This window comes from Ambystoma mexicanum, chromosome 2q (assembly GCF_040938575.1).
Source record: "Ambystoma mexicanum isolate Mex_15411 chromosome 2q, UKY_AmexF1_1, whole genome shotgun sequence".
Classification (NCBI taxonomy): Eukaryota; Metazoa; Chordata; class Amphibia; order Caudata; family Ambystomatidae; genus Ambystoma; species Ambystoma mexicanum.
Window position 1 is genome coordinate 1,249,578,226 of NC_090924.1, and position 26,181 is coordinate 1,249,604,406.

Sequence of the window (26,181 nt, forward strand, 5' to 3'; positions counted from 1 at the left end):
GAAGGTATCACCGAAACACGTGTCTCAAATAAAGGGCAAACCAAATACACTCTAATTTTCTAAACTACCTTATGTTGACCATTTGTATGCTGGCGCTGCCTACTTAGTGAGGAGGGGCTCCCAGATCCTTGAATTTTCTTCTAACTTAAACGAAGTAGGGGGTAATCTCCATTACTTCACTTGGCAGTCGACACCCACCATAAGCACAGGACACCAAAAGGTTGATATATCAAGACCCCCCCTTTATATCAAAATCCCCCCTTTTTGCGAATATGTACAATAAAAACATGTTACACGTTAAATCCTTGTCATTTGTTGTGTACCCTCTTTGCACACACTCGGACACCCAGGGCCATTTTAAGCACTTTTGGGACACAGGGCACAGACACCTTTGGGGCCCCCTCCATCAAACCAAATGAATTAAGGGATCCACAATGTCTGGTCACATCCCTCTTTTCATGATCACAACCCAAAGATTGATATGCTTAATCACAATGATAAACAGAAGCATGGGTACTCACATTTCAGTCCCCTTACCTTCTTAATTCTCGCTGCAATCAGAATGATAATCATGTATAATTTCAATGCCAACATTAGCAGTCCACGACCAGGGCACTTGTGTGCTAGCACAGGTAAGGGACACTTCATCAATAGCAGGCACTAAGAAGGTATACTGGCCATCGTATTAATGTAGCACACAGATCGTATGAAAAAGGTGCTAGTAATCCAGAATAGAAAGCTGGCTCAGATTAGCCGCCTCAAAGAATGCAAAAGTGTTCAAGCATGGATAGAGGAGACCGCTTGGAAGCAAGGAGAAAGTTACACATACCGTAGATAGTGTATGCAGATTAGAAGCTACCAGGAAGGTGTCTGTATGCCGATGGACGACGATTATAAGAGGTCCATGGTATCCATGCTTACTATTACTATAGAGGAAGCAACACCATAGCCAGTGAAAACATGTCATGCTTTTTTGAAGATCATACCATGAGAATGAAATCACTTTAAATGGCTACAATTTTGAAGGCGTTAGAGACTGGGAATTTTGACAGTTTAGGTAGCTCAGGGGGCAAACACCTATACATGGAGACTGATTCTAGTTGTCACTGTTGTTAGTAAAATCACAAATGTATTTAATTATCGTTTAACATCTTGTGTTTGCCCCCTGAGCTGTATGCCTCCTTCAAAATGTGAGAATATTTCTCTTGTATAATTGCTTGACCTGTTGTTTATTGATTTTAAACTTTATGTGAAAGTATATATCATTTAGAATATGTGTTTCTAATTTAATTTTGGTGTATGGCTGTACATACATTTGTCGACAGCCTGTGTGTGCCTTATGGGCTCTGAGTCATTGACAACCTTATGTGTCTGGAAGTAGGGTAGATGGTTGTGGAACCTGTTGTTTTTCTATATTGTCTTCCTCACCCACAACAGCCCCCTGTCAAAATAGAGGTAAACCCCTTGCTCAACCCTCTTCATCCTGCCACATTGATGTTACAGTGAAAAAAGGTTCATGCCAGAGAGGGAACAGTACATTACTGTGCAGATACTTCCTAAGGAGCTAGCTGGCTCTGGGTTCTGTTGCACAATTTGTATATTGTTGGCAATAGGACTGACTTGTGTTTCTGCCCCAGTGAAACTCATATCATAATCATTTATAATCCTATCATAAAAATGTATGTACGTTTTGCACTGCTAATTTATTTTCTGTGTCGGTGTTGGTAATTTTGTCTATGGAGAATATGAAGAGTAATATTTTCGCTTTTCCCCTTGTTTGCTTCTAAAGTCAGAAAACAATTCAATGAATGCATGAGATGCAGTCAATATCAGAAGCAAGGGCTTTAACGAGTGCCAATCAATCAATCAATTTGCTACTTGTATTGCACGCTTTCACTAAAGTCATGATGGCGCTCAGAAATACACAACCGCAGAATGAAAGGGAAAGTAGAGGAAAACCTAGTAATCCAAGAAACCGAGAGACAAGAATGTTTATTTTGTAAGTGTTTCCTTTACCGAAAAAAAACCTTTTTAGATTTTGTTTGAAGCAGAGAAAGTCCACAGTACTTCTTAAGTGAAGGGGAAAAGAATTCCAGAGCTTGAACCCCGCTACCGAGAAAGCTTGTCCACCTAACGCACTTTCCTATATTTAGGTATCCTCAGAAAAGCTGTGTTTAAAGATCACAAAGAGCTGGCTGGAATATATCGGCACATTTTCTCCTGAATGGCCAAACATCCTTTGCTATTCAGCGCCCAATGCATAATGCACAGGGCTTTAAACTTGACCCTGGCTTCAACAGGCAACCAGTGGAGAGATTTACGAGCCCTTATTTCGCCTGCACCAGCCGGAATATGTGTTACCAGACGTACTGCTGCATTTTGCAGTACTTGCAGTCGTTGGGTGAGGTTGGCTGGTTGTGCTAAGTATATGGCATTACAGTAGTCGAGACCTCCAGTTACACATGCTGCCACAATCTGGGCATGGGATCTGTCAGGAACAAAAAGGAGAACTGTCTTAAGCTGTTGAAGCTTAGCAAACCCTATTTCACATACTGTATTTACCTGAGCCTCCATTGATAGAGATTCCGGTATCTTAATGCACAGATATTGAGAACCAAGTGATACTGCCCCTTAGTTGTCTTTCCATCCCCCGATTGCCTCGCCCCTGATGGGCTGGTGATCAGGAACTCCGTCTTTCCGCCGTTCAATTTCAGCCAATTTGTCTCCATCCATGTTCGAATAGACTCCAAGCTGTATTTTAACCTTCCACTTACCTCCACCTGCTTCAGGTCCAGACTAAACAGAATCTGGGTATCATCTGTGCAAGAGAATACCCTGAGTGGATTAGAGCCATCAAAGGGTGAATATACAGATTACAAAGTAGGGGGGAAAGGGCTGAGCCCTGCGGAACGCCGCCACCGGGGGTGTGTGAATGATACAGGTAAAGGGAAACTATTTGGGAACGTGAACCCAGAAAGGCAATGGGCATTAACTCTTGGTGATGCCAGAGTTGGGAGGCTCTGTTGCATTTAATACATTTCACTCAATGGTGGTAGAATGTCCTGCTTCTTACAAGATTTGTCACAGGTTAAACAAATCAAATGGTGGGACAGAAGACATACACCAGACATTATACTCCTTCCGCATTGCATTTAATGCAATAAAATTGTCACCATTCAATATTCTAATTCCGAGTATTTAATTGTCCACACACAATGTCACAGTTATAAAATGGAGTAAAGAAAAACACAGCAATTTCCAGTTCTCGTTCTTAAAGAGAATTAATCAAGGAGGGAATTCCTAGTCTATGGAATTTCAGAAACAACATGTATGTTGCCCATTTGCCCATTTTGATGATGTGGTTTTGCTATGATAATATATTAATATGAAAGTGTGGTGTTGGAGGTAACATGTCCATTGTAGTAATATGAATAGTTCGAAAAATGGCCAAAATGCAGAATGCACACTTCTTTAGGAAATGGTTAGATGATTGTTAGAGGATGTTGGAACACCCTGTTTTTGAAGAGATGGAAAAATGTTTTGTTTCAATCGTTTTGTTTTGCTGAGAGCATTTTGCAGTTCAAATGCATTTCAACGGTGTAAAATCGGTCATTAAGCACCCGTTTCCAAGGGCTGTATTGAGTGGTAAAAGCCAGAGAGAAGCAAGGGCTTTTAAAGAGGCCCTAGGAAGTTACCACCCGTTCCAGCCAACGTCTTTCCTTCGCATGAATGAGTCACATCGCAGGGTCCCATCCACAGAAAGAAAAGACTGTTCCAAGATGGCCACCATAGAATGGGAAGGCGGATGGAGGGTGGGGGGAAGATGGAGGGTAGGAGGACTGGTCATCAGGTGGTTGGAACGTGGGATGAGATCACTGTTTTCAGGCCGTGTTCCTAGCAACCTAATTGACTGGCTGACCATAGCAAGGTGCTAACGACATTTCAGTAACAGTAATTGTGGCAGTTATCTACTCGATTTTAACAAATATGTTGAAGTAGTTGGGTGTGGTATTTTAATACTCATAGCTCAGCTGGGTTTGGAGAACAAGGAAAACAATTATTGTGGGTTGTGAAAGAGTGGGATTGTTCTAAAAACTGTGTTCTATTTCCACACAAGTGTTTTTCCCGTTCTATATTTGCATAAAATTCATCCAAGTCAAAAACAAACACGCCTTGAAAGCAGGGCAGAGGAATGACACATAACCGGGAGTCAGATAGCATGCAATATATCCTTGACACACTGAAGGGTGATCCGGAAGTAAGTAGTATATGCATATCAATTTCTCTGTGAATTGAGCTGCAGTAAAATTGTACTTTTTATGGTACTGTTACTTTTTATGGTAGTGTAATAACATGCTCTGTAAATTCACAATGGTCCTACTAATTAATGCTTAATTAAGTTTTATCAGCCATGTTTGAAGTGAACATATATATTTCTATAATGTCCAATTCAGTTTATGAATCTATCAAGTTGAAATGTGACTTTAATATTCTGACAACTTTTCCCAACATAGCTGGGACAACTGATCGTACACTAAGAAGCCTTGAATACCAGAGGCCATGTGTTCTAGTCAACACATGTATACATAGCCTGTGCAACAACGATTAAAATCATGCTTGATAATGCAAACGTTCTAGTTTACAACCTTGAAAATTTAATTATGTGACGTGACAGAATATAAACGTTGACAGCTCAAAGAAACAGGGAATAAAAACAATCCAAAATGACAAAATAACCACTGCTCCTCTTTGCAAAGCTAAACAATATTTATTAAATGCAAATAGCGCCTCAGACGGTCCCTTAGAACTGAACTGAAAAAGAGCTCCTCTTATCTTAATACGTTATATCGTTTATAGTGGCTAAACCACAAATGAACAATACTGTGCATAGTAATGTCTACCACATAATTCCACCACCCTCATTGGGTACCACCAATAGAACATGATACTCCTCCCCTAGAGTCCTTTGACCCTTGGGCCAGATATATGCTACCCCCATTCCCCTAGACATATGGTCCCCTACATCGTCACTGTCAAACCAAGTTAAATGATTGGTGGGTTCTTATCATTAGGTTCTTAAATTTGGGATAATCATGTGATGTGCATGCTCCTGTTGAAGACACAATCAAAGTAACTTGGCAAAGCAACCCTGTGCTTGATGAGAAAATAAGCTTCCTCATTAAGCCAGATGCTATGGCGCACACATGCTGCATCCCCGACCTTGTAATTAATTTATTGGTATCACTTCTGTTCCTTTTGTCCCAAATCACAAGGCATTCCGAAAACGGCTCCCCCTTACCTCATCCTAACTCCAGGTGCCCAGGAATGACGTGACCACCGCTCTTGGGTCTGAATTTCGAGGATTTGTTTGGTTAAATTGTGTGTCTAGGTGTAATTCATATGGGGTGACTGCCTCAGGGTGAGGGCACTGGTGTTCTAAATCTTCATCTGGCTCATTGACATTGTGCCCTATTCTCATGAATTTGTTCTTCCAAGGGCACATCCCTTCCTGCTCTTCTGTCCACTAACATTCCATTCCCATCATGTTCAGGTCCACCAGATACATTTAGTGCTTATCTGCACACTGTGGGTGCCTCTGACCTCATATTCTCTCCTGGGGAATGGTAAAGGGGATGTGTTTTTGAAACTCAACTACCAGAGCCGTACCACCACACTAAGGCCTATGTTCTCTTCTGTTCATTGTATATTAAGCATTAATATAAAAATGGCAATACATCTGTCAAGTTAACACGCCAACCTAACTTCTACCACAATGCCTTGCTGACTCCATCTTCCACTTATTTCAATCATTCCCGCAGAACACTATCCTACATCACTACAATACATCAACTACAACTAAATATAAGCCCTATAATACTGCCCTATCTGTGACCTCTGCAACCACAACATCAATACGTTTTGTTGCTCTTTCTGTGTTGCAATATGTGAGTATTTAATATGTTTCAGACTTAACTAAGACAATGTATGATCTGTCTATGGAGCAAACTTCACTCTGCTCCTCCAATGTTGCATTCTAATGGTTTTTCCACAACCTGCACCTTTCTGCCTGGCTGGGGCGCTGTACGTGTATCCCAACATACCCCTATGAAGTTAATAATCCATTAACTAACCCTTCTGAATCATCTTTGGGTACCCATGCCCTTCACTCATGACGTAAATCCCCCCACTTGGGCATATTCTTCCTGGAATGCCAGTCATAAAACAACACCCTCCATCTCCTGCCAAAATGACCCAACACTCAATATCATTTTCTTGATTTGGCGGGGTGTAATCACCATCCCATGGGTGCTACAGTGGCTGCTCTATCTTTACCATTCTTGGCCCGATTACCCCATCCCACCTATCAGTCTGGGTGTGCTTGTGTTTTGTGAGAGTAGGAGATTTACCCGACCCTATTGAAATCATCATCATGGCACTCTTCCGCAAAGTCTTTGTGCAGCACCTCAGGATCATCTGACATGAACAAAGAATCACTAATAAAAATGCTACGATAGGAACCACCATTTATACAGCTATCTCTAAATTAAATGGGGCCCATGAAAAATGACATTGAACTGGACATCTGCATTCACTTTAGCTTCTTTAGCTGTGACAGTCCTCAAATTGTGAAGGGCCCCTATCGCATGGGATAAGGATCTTTTGTCAACATCGTTTGGGAAGAAGTATGTGCGGCATTACAGTCCAGTTTTCTTGCAGACGCCCCCTTCGATAGCTGTGAGCAAGTCCAGAACACATTGGTTCTGGAGGGTCACAAGCCTAATGCCTCTTAACTCACTCTGTATTGAGTTAATTCCCTGCTCTCTATGGTTCACCATCTGTATCATCTCCCATCTAGTTATCTGCAGTCAATTTGCGTTGGCTGCAGTCTGGATACCTGGCACCAGAAGGGAGATAAATACGGTTTAAGTCTTGGTAAATAACCGGTATTGATGCTGGATCTCCTTTAGTTTGTCGGAGGGGTCTTTCGACAGGTATTATATCACTTCCGATGATTACCTCTTTGTGAGCGAAACACACGTTAAATGGTTGGGGGCTTAATTGGTTAATTGGGCCAGAACATTTATAACTGATAGATGAGAATCAGGAGATACTAGAACCGCAGAGTGTAGGGTGGTCAGCGTGCATACACCCCTCCATGGAGTTGGGAGGTGTAAATATGCATATTGTCCAAACACCCAACACACATCCATGAACACTGATGTACCCCCATTTAGATCAGGGATAAATAATGTCTTATTACAATGGCTGTTTGTTCCTAGGTACAGTTCCTTTGATAGCAAACAAAAAGAGTACGCAGATGGCCTTTGTACTTTGTTTGGTGTTTCGATTAGCTAAATCCATGTTTATTTCAGCACATAGTTAACCCATATTTTGCCACAGTTCTGGTTGACAGGTGCCACTACATCTTCATGAATACCCAGTAAGCCCCCCACTACACAGCTCACTACTCCTGCCACCCATCTATTGCTGGAAAACAACACTCCTTCCATCTTCAACAATGGTTGCAACTTGCACCATGCCTGTTCTTTCTTCTTGGCACAATCTTCATTATCCTTGTCCATAATTATTGCTTGGACTTCTCGTCCTTTTAAAAGACTCTGTACTCTGCAGAGGGCTACATGTGAGAGACACTGGGATACAAGAGGAGGCATTTCTTGGGGTATAAACAACTTGTGTTCACCTATCGCATGATGTATCAAAGAGCATACATAGGACCTATCTTTTGACCTCTCCCTCCACACATCATGCATGTGATTATACCAATTGTTATCCAATCCAGGATGGTGCACATTGGCCACAATATCAAATATAACACCCTTATACTGATTGTACTCTATCTCTTACTCAGTTTTCCTACTAATTTGTGTTATCCCCAAGTGTGTGTCATTCTCAAAGACATTCCATAATCCCCTAACTCTCTCCATATGTCCCATCATACAAAAATATTCACACAAAAACAATATACAACCTGCAAAGAAAGAACAACATATACAACATAACATATATATTACACATTGTATGTGGCAGTGGCCTTGGAAGCAAGACGACATGGAGCAACACGGGTTTGATCCATGGTCCACGCTTAGACACCTCTGGGCATCAAGCGTGTTATAAATAACCTATCATATCATATCATATCATATCATATCAACAACTGCAAATCCATCATCTTAAAGAAAAAGGTACCAGAATCAGCTAAAATATCAAAAAGAGACTGTGATAGTTTATACACTTTTAAACTCAATGAGCACCTGTTTCAGAAAGGAAATGTGATGTACAGTAACAGGTCCAAAGGGAACATACTGCATGATGCGTCGGGAGGATAGTTCAGCAGCAACGTACTCGCATTGGAAACAAGACGACACAAAGCAACACAGGTTCGATCCCTGGGTCCGCGCTTAGAAACCTTTGGGTATTAATCGCGTTATAAATACGCAACATTGAGCTGGTGGGACCAACCAGTTCGCCAAACACCAAGCAAGGCCTCCCTCCCCTGGTTGAATCTGCTGTGCACAGCTGCAGAGAACCGGATAACCAGGAGGACTGGATCCTGTTTGTGTTTTAACAAGCGCACCTTTTATTTGTTCCTTTGCTCTGCTGCTGGTTTCTTCCCTGGGCAGTGCAGGACCCTCCAGTTTTCCTTCTTTGTGTCAGTCCGACAGTCGCTTCAGGAACCGTGAGCCTGCAGGATCTGCCAGGAACGTCTGCCTCAGCTACAGCATTCTTCTTCTAGGGTACTGTTTAAACCCGGTTGTTCATTCTGTAACCCCACGGTAAAAGTATTTTAAATCTTTCGCCAATCCGAGGGCTTGTCCTTCTCTACTCTTTTAAGTAACATTTCTTCCGACCAACTTCGTTTCGAACTCTTGGCAAAGACTTAACCGCAAACTACTCTGAACTGTGTGATCCTCTGCAAAGACTCTCAACCATTAACATTGGCCCATGCCTATTGATTTGAATCCTCATTGCAGCACACCTTTTCTAGATTGCCCTGCCTACTTACTTGTTGGTGCTGCTTAATTTTGTATAACCTTGTCTTTCCCTCCCTTTTAAATTTCTGGAGTGCCATTCTGCTCACACTTCATTTTCAGCTTAATGTGTCTAGAATTCATTGGGTGCTGTGCATGGTGTAGGATCTTAAATTGCAAAATTCATTCCTCTGCTCTGGATTTCCGAAACAAAGCTAGTTTTTTCCAGATAACCCGAGCATGCAGCGAGATTAAGGCAAGTTCGTACCTTATACAAGCAGTCGAGATTCCAATCGGTAAACTTAGCACTTTCGTTTAGAATCTATGCTCCAAAGAAGCCCAATGAGTCGACGAGCATCCAAACACGTTTTCCGCGCTGTAAGTCATGATCGGTACCACTTTCTGTTGGTAAAAGTTTTGCAAGGGATGCATAGAAAAACGCCCAAACTTTCTGTGTATCACTAGACCCTGACACGCTAACTGGCCACATTTCCTCTTGGAATCGACTACCCAGGACTCATCGCAGATACTGGAATTCAGTATCATACCTAGGTACTTCACTCTTTTTGAAACACTTAGCTGTACTTGATATAATTTCCACACATATTTTGCAGCATTTACCGTTTGGGTCGTTCTTAAGTTCTCCAACACCAGTATTTCCGTTTTAGCTGCGTTAATCTTAAGGTTGTTCGAGCTTACATACCTTTGTACTGCATCTAGTTTCCATTGTAAGCCAATCGGTGTTAAGTCCAAGATTACTAAATCGTCGGCGTACAACAGCCAACTTATCCGCGATAAATTGAGCTTAGGTGGAAACGCTCTCACTGAGTGGATAGCTTCGCCGATGTCAGAGATGAAGAGACTAAAAATTGCTGCTTCCAGCGGACAGCCCTGTTTAACCCCCTTGTGTGTCTTAATCTGTGCCGACAAGGAGCCTGTTTGGTCTAGCCGAATTGCAATAGAGGTATCTGTATGAAGCTCTTTAATCGCCGCTAATAGTCCTACTGGACAACCCCACTCTTCCATTTTTTGCCAAAGCACCTCACGATCAATCATGTCGAAGGCGCTTGAGAAAACAACGAAAGCTAGGTACGCTTTTGTGTTTGTTTGCAGGGCTTTCATTTTCAGTAGGTTTAGGACAAGCAGGTTCAGTGAGCACCGGACCAATTTTACGAATCCCGCTTGTCTTTCGTCCACTCTTTTTGCTATTTTAGCCCAGTTGATCAATTTGGTTTTCAGCAACGAGGCATAGATCTTGCCCAAGACATCCAGCAGAGCCACTGGTCGATAGTTGTTCGGTGACAATCTATTTCCTTTTTTAAATATGGGGACTATTATCCCGGTTTTCCATGAAGTTGGCACTTGTTTTTGTATATTAATTCTTGCAAATAGATTGAAACAAAACTCGATCCAGAGGTCAGGGCACTGTTTGATCATGAAATTCAACAGGCCATCAGGGCCTGGTGCCTTAGAGTTTTTGGCTCTCATGATTACCTCTCGGATATCATCCCTTGCAAAGTGTAAATCCCATGATACTGAGTTATGTGTTGGAATGTTAGGAGCAACATTTTTTTTGTGGTATAAGACGGAAAAGTGCTGTACCCACTCAGATTCAGATATCAGGCACGCTTGCGATGTTTCCATCTGAGTAATAGTTCGCCAGAACTCTCCATTGTTCTTATTGATTAGAATCTTCAACATTGCCTCAGCATCTTTCTTAAGTAGTAAAAATGTATGGCTTTTTATCCAGTTTTTATAGGATTGTTTAGTTACCTGGTTTTTTGCTATTATTTCATGGGCTGGCCCTTGCTTGTTTTTCCGGATTTCAGCCCTCATCAGTCTTTTGCGCTTCATCACCATCAAGTCAAAGCAATGTTTCTTCTGGAATGACCAGTTTTTCATCCCAGTGTTTTTAGCTTTGAATTGAGACAAAATAGACGCATATTCGATCTCCTCCGGAATAGATCTGAATTGCGCGCATATATTGGCCACATCACCTTCATCCACCCTCACCCGAAGGCGGTTTGATTCCACCATAACTTTTGTTCTCCATTTTTGGCTTTGAACCTGATTTGAGTCTTGAAATTTTAGCTCCAACATTTCGTGGTCACTGTTGCTCATTGCGTGAAATTTCAATGCTTTTGCCCACGCCTGCATGATAGCCGAGGTAAAAATATAATCAGTAGAGGATTGAGTTTCGCGCTGCCACGTAGGCTTAGCCGGGATGTCTCCTGGTGTGCAGCCATTTAGCAATGATAAACCTCTAGCGTTCAATTCTTCTAACTAGGTTTTGGCGAGTTGACCCTTGATGGCGTTCTGTGGCTTGGAGAAGTCAACGTTTAGATCACCACAGACTAACAAGCTGCCCCTTTGCTTGCCTCCAAAAGATTGTCGATTATGGATGTAACCTGGTCGATGAACGAGTAAGTTCCAGTCCGTTGATGATTCCAGTATAAATTGATTATATGTATCACCTCCCACACTTGTCGTGTCGCGTTGGTTTTGCCTATCTCGCAGACTTGAATGTAGGGCGTAACGTTAGTTGCATTTAGCAACCGGTAACCTGAAGATCGTTTAATCATCGTTAATAGCCCTGCTATCGGACGTCCCTTTTCTGCCTTGATAGCTGGATTCAATGCACACTCAAAATCTGAAGTCACTGGCATCTCACCCAACCAAGTCTCTTGAAAACAAATCAATTGTAAGTCGTGCAGCCTATCAATTTTTAACAGATGTATAAAGCCGCGCGTGTTCCATGAGGCAAAGGAACATAGCTGCACAACGCTGGCCTTTGGGCATTAGCTGCGGATATTTCCGTTTAAAGCCGAGGCCAACCACTTCCGGTCTTGCGTAGTTTCTTTATCCAGTGGTCTGTTTGCATTGGTGTAATCCTGTTGGCTGAACCGCCATTATTTATGGTGATTTTAATTTTGGCCATTGGACTTGTTCTCGCAGTCTCTACTTTATCTACTGCGGTTACACTTAATAGCGCAAGCACTGGTGACCCGTCTTTAGGGGCCAGCCCGTTCTGGTCAAGTTGTGCCTGCTGGGTTTGATCTCTGGGTTCAGTTCTGTTTAAGCTTTCGTTGGCTCTTGAATTACCTTTTTGTATAGCCTCTGCTTGGGCTGACCCGTCCTTCAGCTCTACTTTTTTGCACATTACTGGTTCGATTATTTTATAAGTGTCGAAACCCAGTAACAACAGTTCTTCATCTGATTCCAAAATTACATTTGCAATTATATTGGAATTTATGTGCAGGATCACCTTGTCTGTGCATAGCTCATCCGTGAATTCGACAATATTCAGGTCTTTGGAACATAGGGATCGTAACCGAGGTACATGATGAAGCAGTCTTAGCACATTTGTTCGATTCAGAATTAATTTATCACCACATTCCATCCTCTCCAACATCAGTTTAATTAGTGGGCTTGACCCTACAGGTCGGACTGTTTCATGTCCGTTCCTGACTTTATGATTATTCACCTTCGCCTCTGACTGATGGTTCTTGATTTTCCGTGATGTGGATAAGTCGTCGACCGCCAGAGCCGCGGCTCGCTCTCCTTTTCCTCTTTCGAAGTTTGCACCTTTCAAGAGAGGCTGACCTACACCACCACCATCTTGGACCTTTGTTGGCAAGCTTGTCATCAGCCGTTCTCGTTTTTCTTGTAAAGTGACAAACTCCGGACTCCTTAGCCCTTGGTCCCCCTCTAAGGCCTCTTCTTCGAGTGGATCTATCACACATAACCTGTCTCGGGACTCCGATGTTGTGTTATTGAGCAAAACTTGTTGCTTTTCCGGCATCTGGTGGTAAGAATTTGAAAGGCCTACTAATGATATCTTGCACTCACAATACGTTCCTGAGCTTAAGGGCAACATGACTGCTTTATGATTACTCGGTGCGACCAGAGGTATTTTCGCAGGGACTTCTACCTCTTGAACAGGATCCTCGTAAACTGATAATTCCATTAACTCCTGAACATCCAACTCGGCTTCATCAAGTAGTGCCTCAGGTGCTAGCACGATATTTACTGTTGATTCAACCTCAACTTGTTTGTTCACCTTGATTGTATATGCTAATTTTAGACTGGAGGTGATTGCTTTGTCGACCAGTTGAAACATATTGATGTTGCAAAGGAATTTTCGGGCTCCCTTTTGTTGAGACTTTTTGCGAGCAGGCATGTTCTTTTGCTTTTTCACTTGTGAGGGATTTTTTTTTCTTACTTCACCAGTGAATTTATGTTGGTCTTCAACCTCTAGACCTCCAAAAATGGGGAATTGGCCTGCAGGCTTTGTAGCATCAACAGACACTATTTTCGGACATGGAACTTCAACCACTGCCTGTTGTGCGAGCAATGAGCCAGATGCCTTTTGACAATCATGCAAGGCGGGGTTTGATGCATTTTTGGTTTGCATGAACGCTGAATGAAATGAGGTTTCCAGTAAATTAGGCTGGCCTTCGCCTTTATCATGTTCTTCTCCGATGCTCATCGGATTTTCTACCTCTGGTGCCACCTGAGTAGAGGCACCATTATGCATCACCTTTGTCAGGCCATTGGTGTCCATTAGTTGACTTGTCGGTTTCATGTTGGTTTTAGGAGCCTGATCTTCACTTTGAGGTGACAGCGTTTGATGACCGGTGTACTCTACAGTCTTTGCAGTAGTAGGTGGTAGCGGCCGGAGGGTTGCCTGCTCATTCGTAACCATGTGAGCCATATTACTGGCTCTGCCCAGCTCCTCTCCTTTTTGGTCTAAATTTGGTTTGCGGAAGAGAGACAACGCTTCTTTTGCAACCTCTGCAAACAATTTTTTATAGATAATATCATTCCGTTTGGCCTGGTTAGCTGATTCGATTCCTGCCAATAAGTTTTGGTTTATCTCCTCTTGTTTAGTCCAGTAGAGTTGTGACATCCTTCACATTTTCGTTTAGTGTTTCGTACAATTTAGTGAAGGGTGTAAGGGAGATTGCCACCGAGGATGTCAGGGCCATTAGGAGGTCATTAGATGGTACATGTAGACACAGGGCTGAGCTTCCTCCACCGCAAATCTGCTGTGCGTCACGTGCAGATCATGAGAACCAAGCCCGTTCTCTCCTAATTTTTTGGAAGGGACGCTCAACAAACAATGAATCTCTCGAAATAGGATCATCTGAAGGGTTATCACTATTTGAATTTTGACTTGTGGTTGATGTATTTGATGTTGCCTCTCAGACTCAAGACCTTCATTATGATGACAGGCCAGTCTTTTCTGGGAATGTACCACCTTTCCCTCTGTTGACTGCACTGACTCTTCAGAGGATGCAATTATTCGAGGCTTGGATTTTTTATACTTACCAGACCCCCATATATCTCTGTTCACATCCATCATGTTTATGCATTGTCTTTTATGGGGGAATTTTTGTGTCAAGTTTAAATCTGGGGTGGACGCGTCCATCAGTTTGCATGCACATGATTTATTTAGATCGATCAGATTTTGTAAGACCGAGGAAACCACCTCCAAAGAGTTTCTTCTATCTGTGTGTGGTACATAGTCACTTTCAGCACCCTGACCACATTCACTTTGTAGTAATACATTGGGTACTGGTGATCGAAAATAAGGAGCCATCAGATCTAAGGCGGGGGCAGGGGCCGTTTGTGATGTTGCTGAGACATTAATAACCTCGCCTTGACCGGCTTGTGTCGTTCCATGTGAGTGCAAGTGCGAGTTTGGATAATTATGTAACCCAGAATTCACACTTACTTTACTTGCATTCACCGCTTTCCCCGCTCCAACATTACGTAGATCAGGGGAGACCAAGACTGGAGGATATACTGCGTCAGTGTGGACAATCAATCTGCTAGCGAGACGTGCCTCTGCCGAGTCCAGCTGGCGCTGCCGAGCCTCCGAGACTGTGCCATCATCAATCATGGCCACCTTGACCTGCTCGGTCACAGTGCAGCCACACCCACCTGCATCAACGGTGACGGCCGTGCACAGCACCTCTGCAGCAGACAGCCGGTCCACCGCGGCACCCCCCAGCACTAGATCTGCACACTCCGTGCTCACCTCACAGCCTCCAGGCAGCATCCCCGGCACCGCCGCTGCGTCCACGCCAGCCTCCGAATGAGCAGACGCAGCACCTGGTACATTACCCATCGTCTCGTTGCCATTCGTATTATTGACAGTTCGAATCAAGGTCTCCGCGGGCTGAGTGATATTAAAGGGCGGCGGCGGAGATAATGAAACAGAGGTAGGGGATGAATGTAGATGATCAGTAGCTACAGGTGCCTCGCCCTGGGAATCTTCAAACACCTCTTCAAACACTTCTTCAATCGGCACAGCTGTCGCATCCGCACATATTTCTAATATGGAGCCGCATGAATAATATTGGGTCACCTGTTGTTGGCGGGCACGTTTGACAGGGTGATCCTCATGTGTGGCCAAGCATTTGGCTTGGGCTCTAGTCCTCGAGGCTAGTATATCTGGATCCATCAGTTGGGTTTACAGTGTGCCAGCACCCCACACCCGGCGCCACTCGCCAAACAGTATAGTCCACAGCCCTTTGGTCCTCAGGGCTTAGCGCCGCAAGGGCACTAGAGGCGGCCTTTTGTACCAGGTGACCTAGGTCAGGTGATCTGACTCCTGGGTCAGTTGTTAAAGGTACAGGCACACGCACCTCTGTACTCAGAACTCCTCTGCAATTCACTCTTCCTGGATAGAGACACTCGCCACAGCAAACAGTATAGTCCACAGCCATTTGGTCCTCAGGGCTGCATGTTTTTCACCTGGTAAGAGTAGGAGCCTTTTTTCCCACTCTTACATGTGTTTTGCTGTGAGTTTAACATTTTTGTGTTCATAGACTATGCAGCCTCACCTACTCCATAGGCATCATCTTTTTACTGTGTGTCACACAGCACCTTTAGTGCAGTGACACAGGGTTGTCTTTTTCAGACTTCACACTTTAATCTTAATTTTCTGCGACTGACTACTGTCTCCCAGAACATGTAAAGTTGCCATTGACTTTATTAGTCTTTTTCAATTCACAGACCCAGTACAAACTATCTTCCATCGAGTACTGGAAAAGGTTGTTATCCCTGTTTGTCTGTCTTTCATGGAACGTTATTTTGTTCCCCTTTCTTTATGATTTGGCTGGTGGCAGTGGTATCTACCCTTTTTTTTCCTAACGCAGTCGATGTAAATAGCCTTGGTACTATTTAGGCTAAGTTAGTAGCCTCGAACTTAAATCCGCTGGACTCCATTTACTCTTATTTGGTTCCGGCTGGGTTTATTCACCATTTCCTTTTGTAAAGGTCTTTCTCATGTTTTACTCTGCGTGCCAAACCAGGTTTGGTTCCTTTGTTCGTTGTCCTTTGGCAGGCTTCTGGACAGAAGACCTCCTTAGGCGCCTGAGAGTCTGGTTGGGCTCAATGTGAGGGAGGGGTTTTAGGCCCCCGGCACAGGGTCTCCTTGGAGACTCAAGTCGCAATCGTGTTCGATTGGCTAGGTGACTGTCCCGCCAGGACAGCCACCCTGCTGTGTGATTGACAGCCAGGCTGTGTGAATGGGGGAAAAACTGCAAAATAGCAGGTCTCTGGGACTTGGAAGGCAGAGTCGCCACTGGATTGAGAGAACCAAAGCGAAGCTGAAAGAAGAGGACCACTATCACGACTGAACCTGCCGCTGAAGCCCTGCTGCAGGTCTGAATCGCCAACTTCGACGACAGAGAAGATCTGCAAGGAATCTTCTTCCCTTGAGCTGGTGCGACCAACCAGTTTGCCAAACACCAAGCAAGGCCTCCCTCCCCTGGTCGAATTTGCTTTGCACAGCTGCAGTGAACCGGATAGCCAGGAGTACCGGACCCTGTTTGGGTTTTAAGGAGTGCACCTTTTATTCGTCTGCTGCTGGTTTCTTCCCTGGGCAGTGCAGGACCCTCCAGTTTCCTTCTTCGTGTCAGTCCGACAGTCGCTTCATGAACCGTGAGTCTGCAGGATCTGCCAGGAATTTCTGCCTCAGCTACAGCATTCTTCTTCTTCTAAGGTACTGTTCAAACCCGGTTGTTCGTTCCGTTCGACCGTGGTGAAAGTGTTTTAAATCTTTCGCCAATCCGAGGGCTTGTCCTTCTCTACTCTTTTAAGTAACTTTTCTACTGACCAACTTTGTTTCAAACTCTTGGCAAAGACTTAACCGCGAACTACTCTGAACTGTGTGATCCTCTGCAAAGACTCTGAACCATTAACATTGGCCCAGGCCTATTGATTGAATCCTCATTGTAGCAAGCCTTTTCTAGATTGCCCTGCCTACTTACTTATTGGTCCTGCTTAATTTTGTATAACCTTGTCTTTCACTCCCTTTTAAATTGCTGGAGTGCCATTCTACTCACACTTCATTTTGAGCTTAACGTGTCCAGAATTCATTGGGTGCTGTGTAGTGTATTAAGATAATGATTTTATGCTGCTTTACTTTGGTGAGTTGTTTTACAAATGAATGTGTTAATAAATATATTTTCTTTTACTCAGAAACCTTGAGTCAGTGTTTGTTTGAACCATAATAATTGCTGTCCTTTGTGTAATTTTTGATACTGCTCACTTTACTCTTGAAATAAGTCTGGCTGCTCAGCCATCGCTACCACTTTACTGTGTAGTACAGGCTTGTATCAAAGGTGAATTTGTACTGTCACTTGTAGTCTTAATTGTGTGCTGTTGCCAACGGGTACTGCATATGATTCTGCCTAACACATTCAACGATATCAAGCCACACTAATACCGTATCCATGACACTGGAACACAATTGGGCAAATTCAATGTACTTTTCCAGTATTGACTTTCAAATTTGATAAATTCTTGTGCACTGAGAATAGGCTTGGTTTCCGCGCCATACAATATTATGGGGGTTACTTTTTGAAAATAGAATGCAATGATCGATTATAGGGTAAATTTCCCATATCGTTTCATGATAATTAATAATTGTGATGTGGCATTCTGCAACTTTCTCTTCACATTCAACTCATATTCTTTGGTACGTTCAATACTATTGATGATTGCTCCCAAATATGTGTATTGGGATACTTTTTCTAAGTTAACATTATTCAGAGTCCAAGTTCGTGTACATTTATTCCTAATGTTCTCACTGTACACCATTAATTTCGTTTTAGCCAGGTTTATTGTTACATTTGTTGATAAGGCATCTAACAACCGCTGCTGTCCCTGCAGAGATTTTGACATCAGAACTAGATTATCAGCATAAAAAAGAGCTGGGATATGCACACCATTAATTTTCGGGTCATCACTATTAATGTTCTCAAAGTCTTTAGACATATCTGCAATAAACAAAATAAAGATCGCTGACGCTAATATGCACCCTTGTTTTACTCCATGAAACATGGGTATCTCTTCTGTCAAGCCACCCACGAGGGATGTGCGTACTCTAATTTGAGTTTCAGTGTGTAGTGCCTCAATGAGCTCGCAGAGATGCACCGGGCAGTCTGCCTTTTTCAATTTATCAAATAGCAGCTCTCGTGACTAATGCAGACTTAAAGGCAGTATTTGCAAACAGGTTGATTGAGGTGCCCAATCCTTGTACAAATCCTGTTTGCCAACAATTGCGTTGTTGACAATGTAAGGTCCGTTGATTAAATTAATTTAAAATAATTCTCGAAAATATCTCACCAGGTGCACGCAGAAGGGCTATCGGTCTATAATTAGTAGGATCTGACCGATCAACCTTCTCAAAAATTACCACTATAATAGACTGTCGGCATGACTGAGGGATGATTCCAGAAATTAGGACCTCACTGAATATATTGTACAATATTCTCGCCCAGGCTTCAGGATTATCTTTAAACATACGATTATTAAGTCAATCGGGCTGATATCTTAATAAAGTGTACAATGTCATCTTCTTGTAGTTTCAATTGCCATTTGGCGCTATGTGCAGGATAGTGTATGCCGACATTGTTAGGTCTTACGTAAAGTTGCGTATAATGATGTACCCACCTATCATTACTGACTCCATTTATTTGAGCAGATAACTGTATATTGAAAGTCGCCGAATTGAGATAACCCCATATTTGGGCTCAGTTTTTACCACATGTGGCTCTAAGCATGGCTTCCCCGTATAACTGATATAAATAAATTCTTCTTGATTGTCGCCAGTTATTATATTGGCATTTCAGTGACTTCAGGAAGTCAGCTCTTAAGTGTTGTGGCTATTGTAACACCAGCAATCGCTGCCGTCTTAGTTCTCTTTTGTGATCTCTAGTCGCTACATCAAAAGTATGTGTTTTTTTGTTATGATTGCCTATTTGTTTATTAGAATGGATCTTAAACATTTGAAAGACATCCACATAACTGCTGCTCGTAGATATAGAATAATTATTCCTCAGGTGTGTGTTCTCAGTTAAGTTCACGTTCAGCTGATGTAATGTCTGCAGGTCCCATTTGAATCGTGTTCTATTGATTGATTGATTGATATTTTATTTCTATCGCGCTGGTACACAAGTGTTTCAGAGCGCAACAAGGCAAGGGAGGGGGACAGGGGAGAACAAAACAGCGATCTTACTAGGCCCAGTGACATTGAGAACGCGCAAGTGCATGGGAATGGGGGAGGGGAAAAGTGCACGGAAGGGGGGAGAAGTGGAAAGTGAGAAGCAGAGGAGAAAACAGATAAATAACAATAAATAAATAATAAATGCAACAAACAGTGGTAATGCAGCCAGCAATTTGCAAGTGCTAGGTTTAAGGCAGCAGACAGGGTATATCTGATAAGCAGACAGGGTAGGTCTGATTAGAGTTGTGAACTTGAAGAGAGGCCTGACATTGGCTACATTATCTCTGATTAGATTTCCCTTGTAATATCAAATGGAAGGATAACAAGCTGTGATCACTGCTACATTGTTCAGTAATTTTGAACTCTTCAATTTGACCAAAAGTATGTGCATCAACATACATGTAATCTATTATGGATTTACTATTTCCCCGAGCCCAGGTATAGCCAGCCGGGACATCACCCTCTATTGCTCCATTCAACATGTACATTTGCTGTGTTTCCATTAGCGATGTCCATCTGATCAGTGTCGCCGAATTGGAACCCTTTTTATTGTTCAAACATTGAAGATTAATATCACCAGCTATAATAATGCTTGTGATATCCCTGGAAAATCGAATAGTCGTCAAGATCTCCTCCAGCTCACAAACAAACTTGGTATCAATCAAGGCAATGGGATTTCTATAAATATTTACTACTGCGATGGTTCCGCCATAACCCATGATTCTAACCAGTTGTATATGATTATTGGGTGAGGCCCAAGGTGGCATTTTTAGACCCAATCTATTTTTTAAGGCTATCATTAGGCCTGGGGTAGGGTGACCTTTTTGTCTTTTGATGGCTGGAATAAGATTCATTTCATGATTATCCCACTAGGGAAGATCCACTAGCCATGTTTCCTGAAACATGACTAAGTCAAAAGATTCGATCAATTCTGCACTCTCACAGATCAAATGGGCATGCCCTCGGGTATTCCAGCAACCAACATTCATTACTCTCTTCCTCTCATCTGACTGTTGCTCTCAATTTGAATACTTATTCCATTGAGCAATTGCTTTGATGGGATTTTGTACTTGTCTTTTGCTTTTTGAGGGGAAAACATTAGTGCCTCTATGTTTTGGCATGTTATTCTTTATGTTAAGTGTATTTAAGGCTATGAGAAACCCCATGGAAAACAAATCCATTTTTGCTAACCATATATTATATGGTATGATATGATATGGCTTATAACGCACCTATACACAAGTGTTTGAAGGCGCAACGAGGCAAGGGAGGGGATCAAAGAGAGGACAGGACAACAATCCTACTAGGCCAGGTGTCATTCAGATCGCGCAAGTGCATGGGAAGGGGGCAGGGACAGTGCAGTACATGGGAAAGATGATAACAATAAATAAGTAAATGGCCAGCGTGTGGCAAGTGCAGGGATCACTGCGGGCATCAGGAGTCAAGGGCTGGTAGGGGTCTGTAGGGATGCAGAAACAGTCGCCAAGTGCAAAGGTTGCCAGGTGGGCAGTGCAGGTGTGTGACGCTGGTGGGGGAAGGACCTGGGACCGAGATCAGAGGGTGTCCATGTAGTCAGTGCAGTTCCGGTTACAGCCAGGAGGTCAGCAGAGAAGAGGAGGAGAAAAAGCAGAGTTAAAGAGAACGGTTTTGAGGTGCTTCCGGAACCAGATATGGTTCTTCTCAAGTTTAAGGGAGGCTGTTTCAGAGGGAGGAGCCTGCTGAAGAAAGAGATCTACCACCAACTCGTTGCTTGGAGGAGCGACTGACCCTGAGGGAGTTGGAGGTGGATGAGCGAAGAGCTTGAGAAGGAAGATATTTAGGAAGAGAGAGTTGACGGTATTGAGGCGCCAGGCCCCAGAAGACCTTGTGAACGACCTCGCAGCCACTGGGAGCCAGTGCAGAGATTTCAGTCTTGGAGAGATACGATCCCTCGGCTTGAGGCCAAGGACAAGTCTCGCAATCCTGTTCTGGATAACTTGCAGAGGGCGGAGAGTAGAAGCAGGCAGATTTAGATAGAGGCTGTTACAATAGTTCAACCTAGAGAGAACCAGAGCTCTGGAGACAGTGATTTTCTGGGGGAAGGAGCGGAATTCTTACCACTCCTGAGGGTATGCAAAGTCTTACAATAGAGAGATCTTGGTAATTAAGTAATTCCACCTGGTCAATATCAACAGTAGTTATATCTTCCAATTTTTGCAACTCAGAAAATACATTCAATATGCTAGTACGATTTATATCATAGGTGGTAAAGGGTGCTGGCTTACACTTCATTATTGGACGATATCATGGTGTTAGGCATTTTGCAGTTGCTGGAATTTTCTGGGTGACTCCTTATTACATATGCCTTGAGAAGACAAATATTGTCTGAGACTCACTTTGATCATACGTGCTGGTATATGGTATATTAGTGGATCTTTGTTGTTGATCTTAAACAACCACTTTCTTACTTATGGTATCAGAATCATTTCAACCGCTCTGTATGGCTACTTGTGTAGCTATGTTGGCTTGTAGATAGTCCTCAATTGACTTGCATAGTTCTACTTTTAATTGAGGTATCCAAGCCTCTGTTGATGATGGTGATAGCTGTCTATTGTCCGTGTTTTCAGATTCAGAACTTTGTTTTTCTGAACCTTCATTCTGACTGCTCAGCGTAGGTTCTTTTTATACCTGTTCATCCTCAATCAAATTAATTAGTTCATCTAACGGACGATGAGGGGTTACTATTTTATCAGTATTCTCACATCTTCCCTTATTGAAGTTTATCCTTGATTTATACTTGGAAAGTATAGCTATACTAGAATTTTTTAGTCTGTATCCTTCGTGTAGCTGGTTTCACTTTTGATGCAGGCATTTCCATCATCGACTTCTTAGTTTTTTGATTATTTTGTAGTTTAGAAGGGAGTGCCCCCCATAATCTGGATTGTTCACTTATTACTGTCGAAGGAACGAGCTCCATCTTTCTTTCGAGTTCCGTAGCATCTCTACTCGACCCAAAATCATTTGTCACTCCATTGAATCTACCCTTCTGTGCATTCTCTGTCCATTTAGCTAATTGTTCTATGTGTATAGTTTGTTTAGTGATTTATTCATCCATTATATTGAGGAAGTTGACCAATGATTGAATTGAGGTCTGCATGGCCATTAATGTTATCTCGAGTAGAGATGCCTGTATAAGTGTTTTTTTAATAGGTGTAATTACCATTATAGATTCTTTAGAGCAGTCCCTGTTTCCACGTGGAGTTGGAAATATGAAGGAAGACACCAAAGAATCACACTTAGATGTTTCATACATTTCTGGGGTTTGTGATAGTGAGCACTAACATCACAGTTTCATTAAGGGTGACTATTTTGTCGTGTTCTGTTGCTAACACATAATTTTGAATATCCAACTGTACCGCAGAATGATCAGGAATATCTAAAATATCAGGCTCATTATTTAAAAAGACATTTTGTATATTAATTTCTGAGTTGAAGTTACAATCAGGTACACGCTGTGCTATAGTGGTGTTATCTAATACCATTATCACAGCACTATCAACCACTGTTACCAACGTTGCGTCCATTATAGTTTCTTGCATTGCTAGGGTTTGTGGGTTTTCAGATATTTGAGTAGAGCAACATTCTTGAGGCGCTAAGGCAGTAGGAGTACTGAAGCACTCGGACTTTGAGTTTGCAGAATTCAAAGCATTTCGAACCGTGAAAAATTCTCGAATGTCTACATTGGGTGGTTTTACTTTTAATAGCTGGTCTATCTGTTTATTATTGCTGTTGTTTTTGGTAGATGTGGTAGGTGCCAGGGTTTTTGGCGAGATACCTTTTGGCATAACATAACAGAAGCACGTATAACCACTGTTCTTACAGACATTCTAAACTGCTTCTGGAAGAAAAAAGTGAATAAACAACACTGGTCGAATTTATAGATGTATTAGTTAGTTAAAACACCTCAATTGAACCTTAGAGCTGTGTGTAAAAAGAGAGTGTCCCAAATAAAAAAAAAAACAAAATCAATCTGTGTCCACCACACGCTGCTTGCGTATCAGCAAAGCAGCAAAGCAGCCTACCTCAGACTTCCTCACAACTTCCCTACACAAATGTGTGGGCGCAATGCAGGTGTTCGAGTCAGTTATAGGAAGTGGAAGTGAGGTAGGAGGTCTGAGAGTTGGTAGACAGTGTCTCTCACAAGAAAAAACAAGGTCAATCCACTGTGAAGTTCACACTGCAGCACGGCATTAGTTCACAGTAATTCACAGCCAAGTAGTTCACAAATATCAGTGCCTCCTAAAACAAAAGCGAAAAAGCAGAGTCAGCGAGCGTCAGAGGTCTTGATCCCAGCTGGTACAATGTCAGCAGAGTCAGTATCACAAGTGCAGTGTTACAATCATTGTAGCAGAGTCACAGGCAGCAAATCATCCTACCTCAGACTTCCTCATGACTTTCTGACATGAAAGCGCACACGCAAGGCGCATGTTCGAGTCATTTAAAGGGAGTGTAAGTGAGGTAGGAGGTCTGAGAGTTGGTAGGCGGTATCTCTTACAAGAAAAAACAAGGTCAATCCACCGTGAAGTTCACATTATAGCACGCCAGTAGTTCACAGTAATTTACAGCCATGTAGTTCACAAATATCAGCGCCTCCTCAAACTTACTCCCGACTTCCTGACATGAATGCCCATTTACCGGCTGCTCTGAAGTGGTGGTGTTACTGGCTTGTTTCTGCCTGTATTAACAGCAAGTCCATGTTCGTAATGTGTGTGTGTTACCGTTATGACGGTGTTACTGTCAGGTTGAGCTGCTACTGTTGCCAGTGTTACCGGCACCGGTAGCACAAGGTGAGGTGTTAGCGGTGCAGTATGTCCAGCAATATCACTCATGATATGCCAGTCTGGGAGGAAGTGTGGATATACAGTGTTACTAGCACTTTATTACTGGACCGGCAAACTTGTAATTATCCCCAGTGAGTTTTCTGAACAAGCAAAAGAGGCATTGCCATAGCTCTCAACCATTTGTGTTGCAAAGGCGGGTGAAATCACCCGATTTTGTTTTTTGCGGGTGAGACGCCCATTGGAATGAATGGGCGTACAGGAGGCTTGGCGGGTGAGTCAGCCCTTTACAAGGCGGGTGACACCCGCCAAAAGCGTGTGAGTTGAGAGCTATGCATTGCACGTTCGCAGATTACAACTCTCCAGGACATAAAATGTAAACATGCAGTATTTGGACAAACAAATGTGTCTGGACAACAGTATTGGAGGAAAATTCTCACAGACAAGTTAATTGATCTAACACAATTATAGGGTTGAGGATTCCTAATGTTGTTGCCGTGGGAAATCGAGAGCTGACTATTTCGAAATGAGCTAATATACAGTACATGCGATTTAACCAGAGACATTTTTGGAGATGCTAATTCTGTACATTATCAAACAGATCACAGAGATGTTCATGAAGGGAAAGGCAGAAGTGATTTATAGTTCACATATTAAAGGAGACAGAGATTTTGAAAAAAAGGGCTCTTTGTATGCTAATGATGGCTTTAATACTTCAGCGTTTGGTCGAGCAAGTAGAGCAGAAAACAGCTTTCACAAATGATTGATCTTACACCTTGCATAACCAGTCCTCTGCTGTTCATTTTTTCGATATGTATAGCGAACATCCAGAGATGTTTTAGGCATCTTACTGACCTCGTCCAATGTCCTGTGCTGATTGTGGATGTACAAGTAGCAAAAGCAGAGCAATTTCTCAGATAGTACTACACTCAGCGTCCCTGACATGTGTCCTAGAAGTGGTAGCTGAAACACATTTAAACCTAATGTTACAATGCATAGACAAAGTTGCAACGTAAAAAGACAATTCCATGTTCCCTTACATGCCTATTACAGGTTTTGCCATCGATCATTTATAACTATATTGCGTATAGATGTGGAGTAAAACATAGGTATATTTGAGAAAAAGCCCAAGGGGACAGGGCTCAGCCAAGCGTTGCAATGGGATCTGACGATTGATTTTCTTTTCCCCATGCATGACTGGCTAGGATTGACAGTGTTCAGGCCGGCCTTTCTTTAGCTGTACAGATTAGGTGCCCCTGCCTTTCTACATCCCTCCAGCTAAAAGGATCCGAAGCATCCCTTTAATTGAAAGGTGGCACACTCAAGTCTGAGATCATATGTATTGCATCGTCGTCTTACTGGTTTACTTAATGCAATTCGGTTGTGTGTCATCCTCAGTTCCTCCAGTATCCGCGCCTGCATCACACAACTATTTTCCTTTGTGTACACCCTGATGCTTGGATCTGAGTGGTTGCAGTCTCTTCTGAATTCCGCAGCGGTTCAAAATGAAATGCTGGGAAAATTCGCTCTTCCATAATATATAATGGCAGGGGACAAGGGGATAGTTTATGATTCTCTAAACACACAAGCCGTCCATACGCTTATAATAACTAAAATAATGTAGTGAAATAAAACAATACCTAACAAGCAATTCGGAGAGTAGCCATACATGTTATCGAACGGTGGGGTGGAAGACTAGACAGCAATTCTATGCAAATATGTGGCTCTCAAGAGGTTATCCACAATGTGTCCAAAACGTCACAATCATGTAGATCGAAAAGGGAAACGTGTGCATTTGAACACTTTCTACTTGGACATAGCATCTGCTTCTAGAGAGGAATTATTTCCAAAA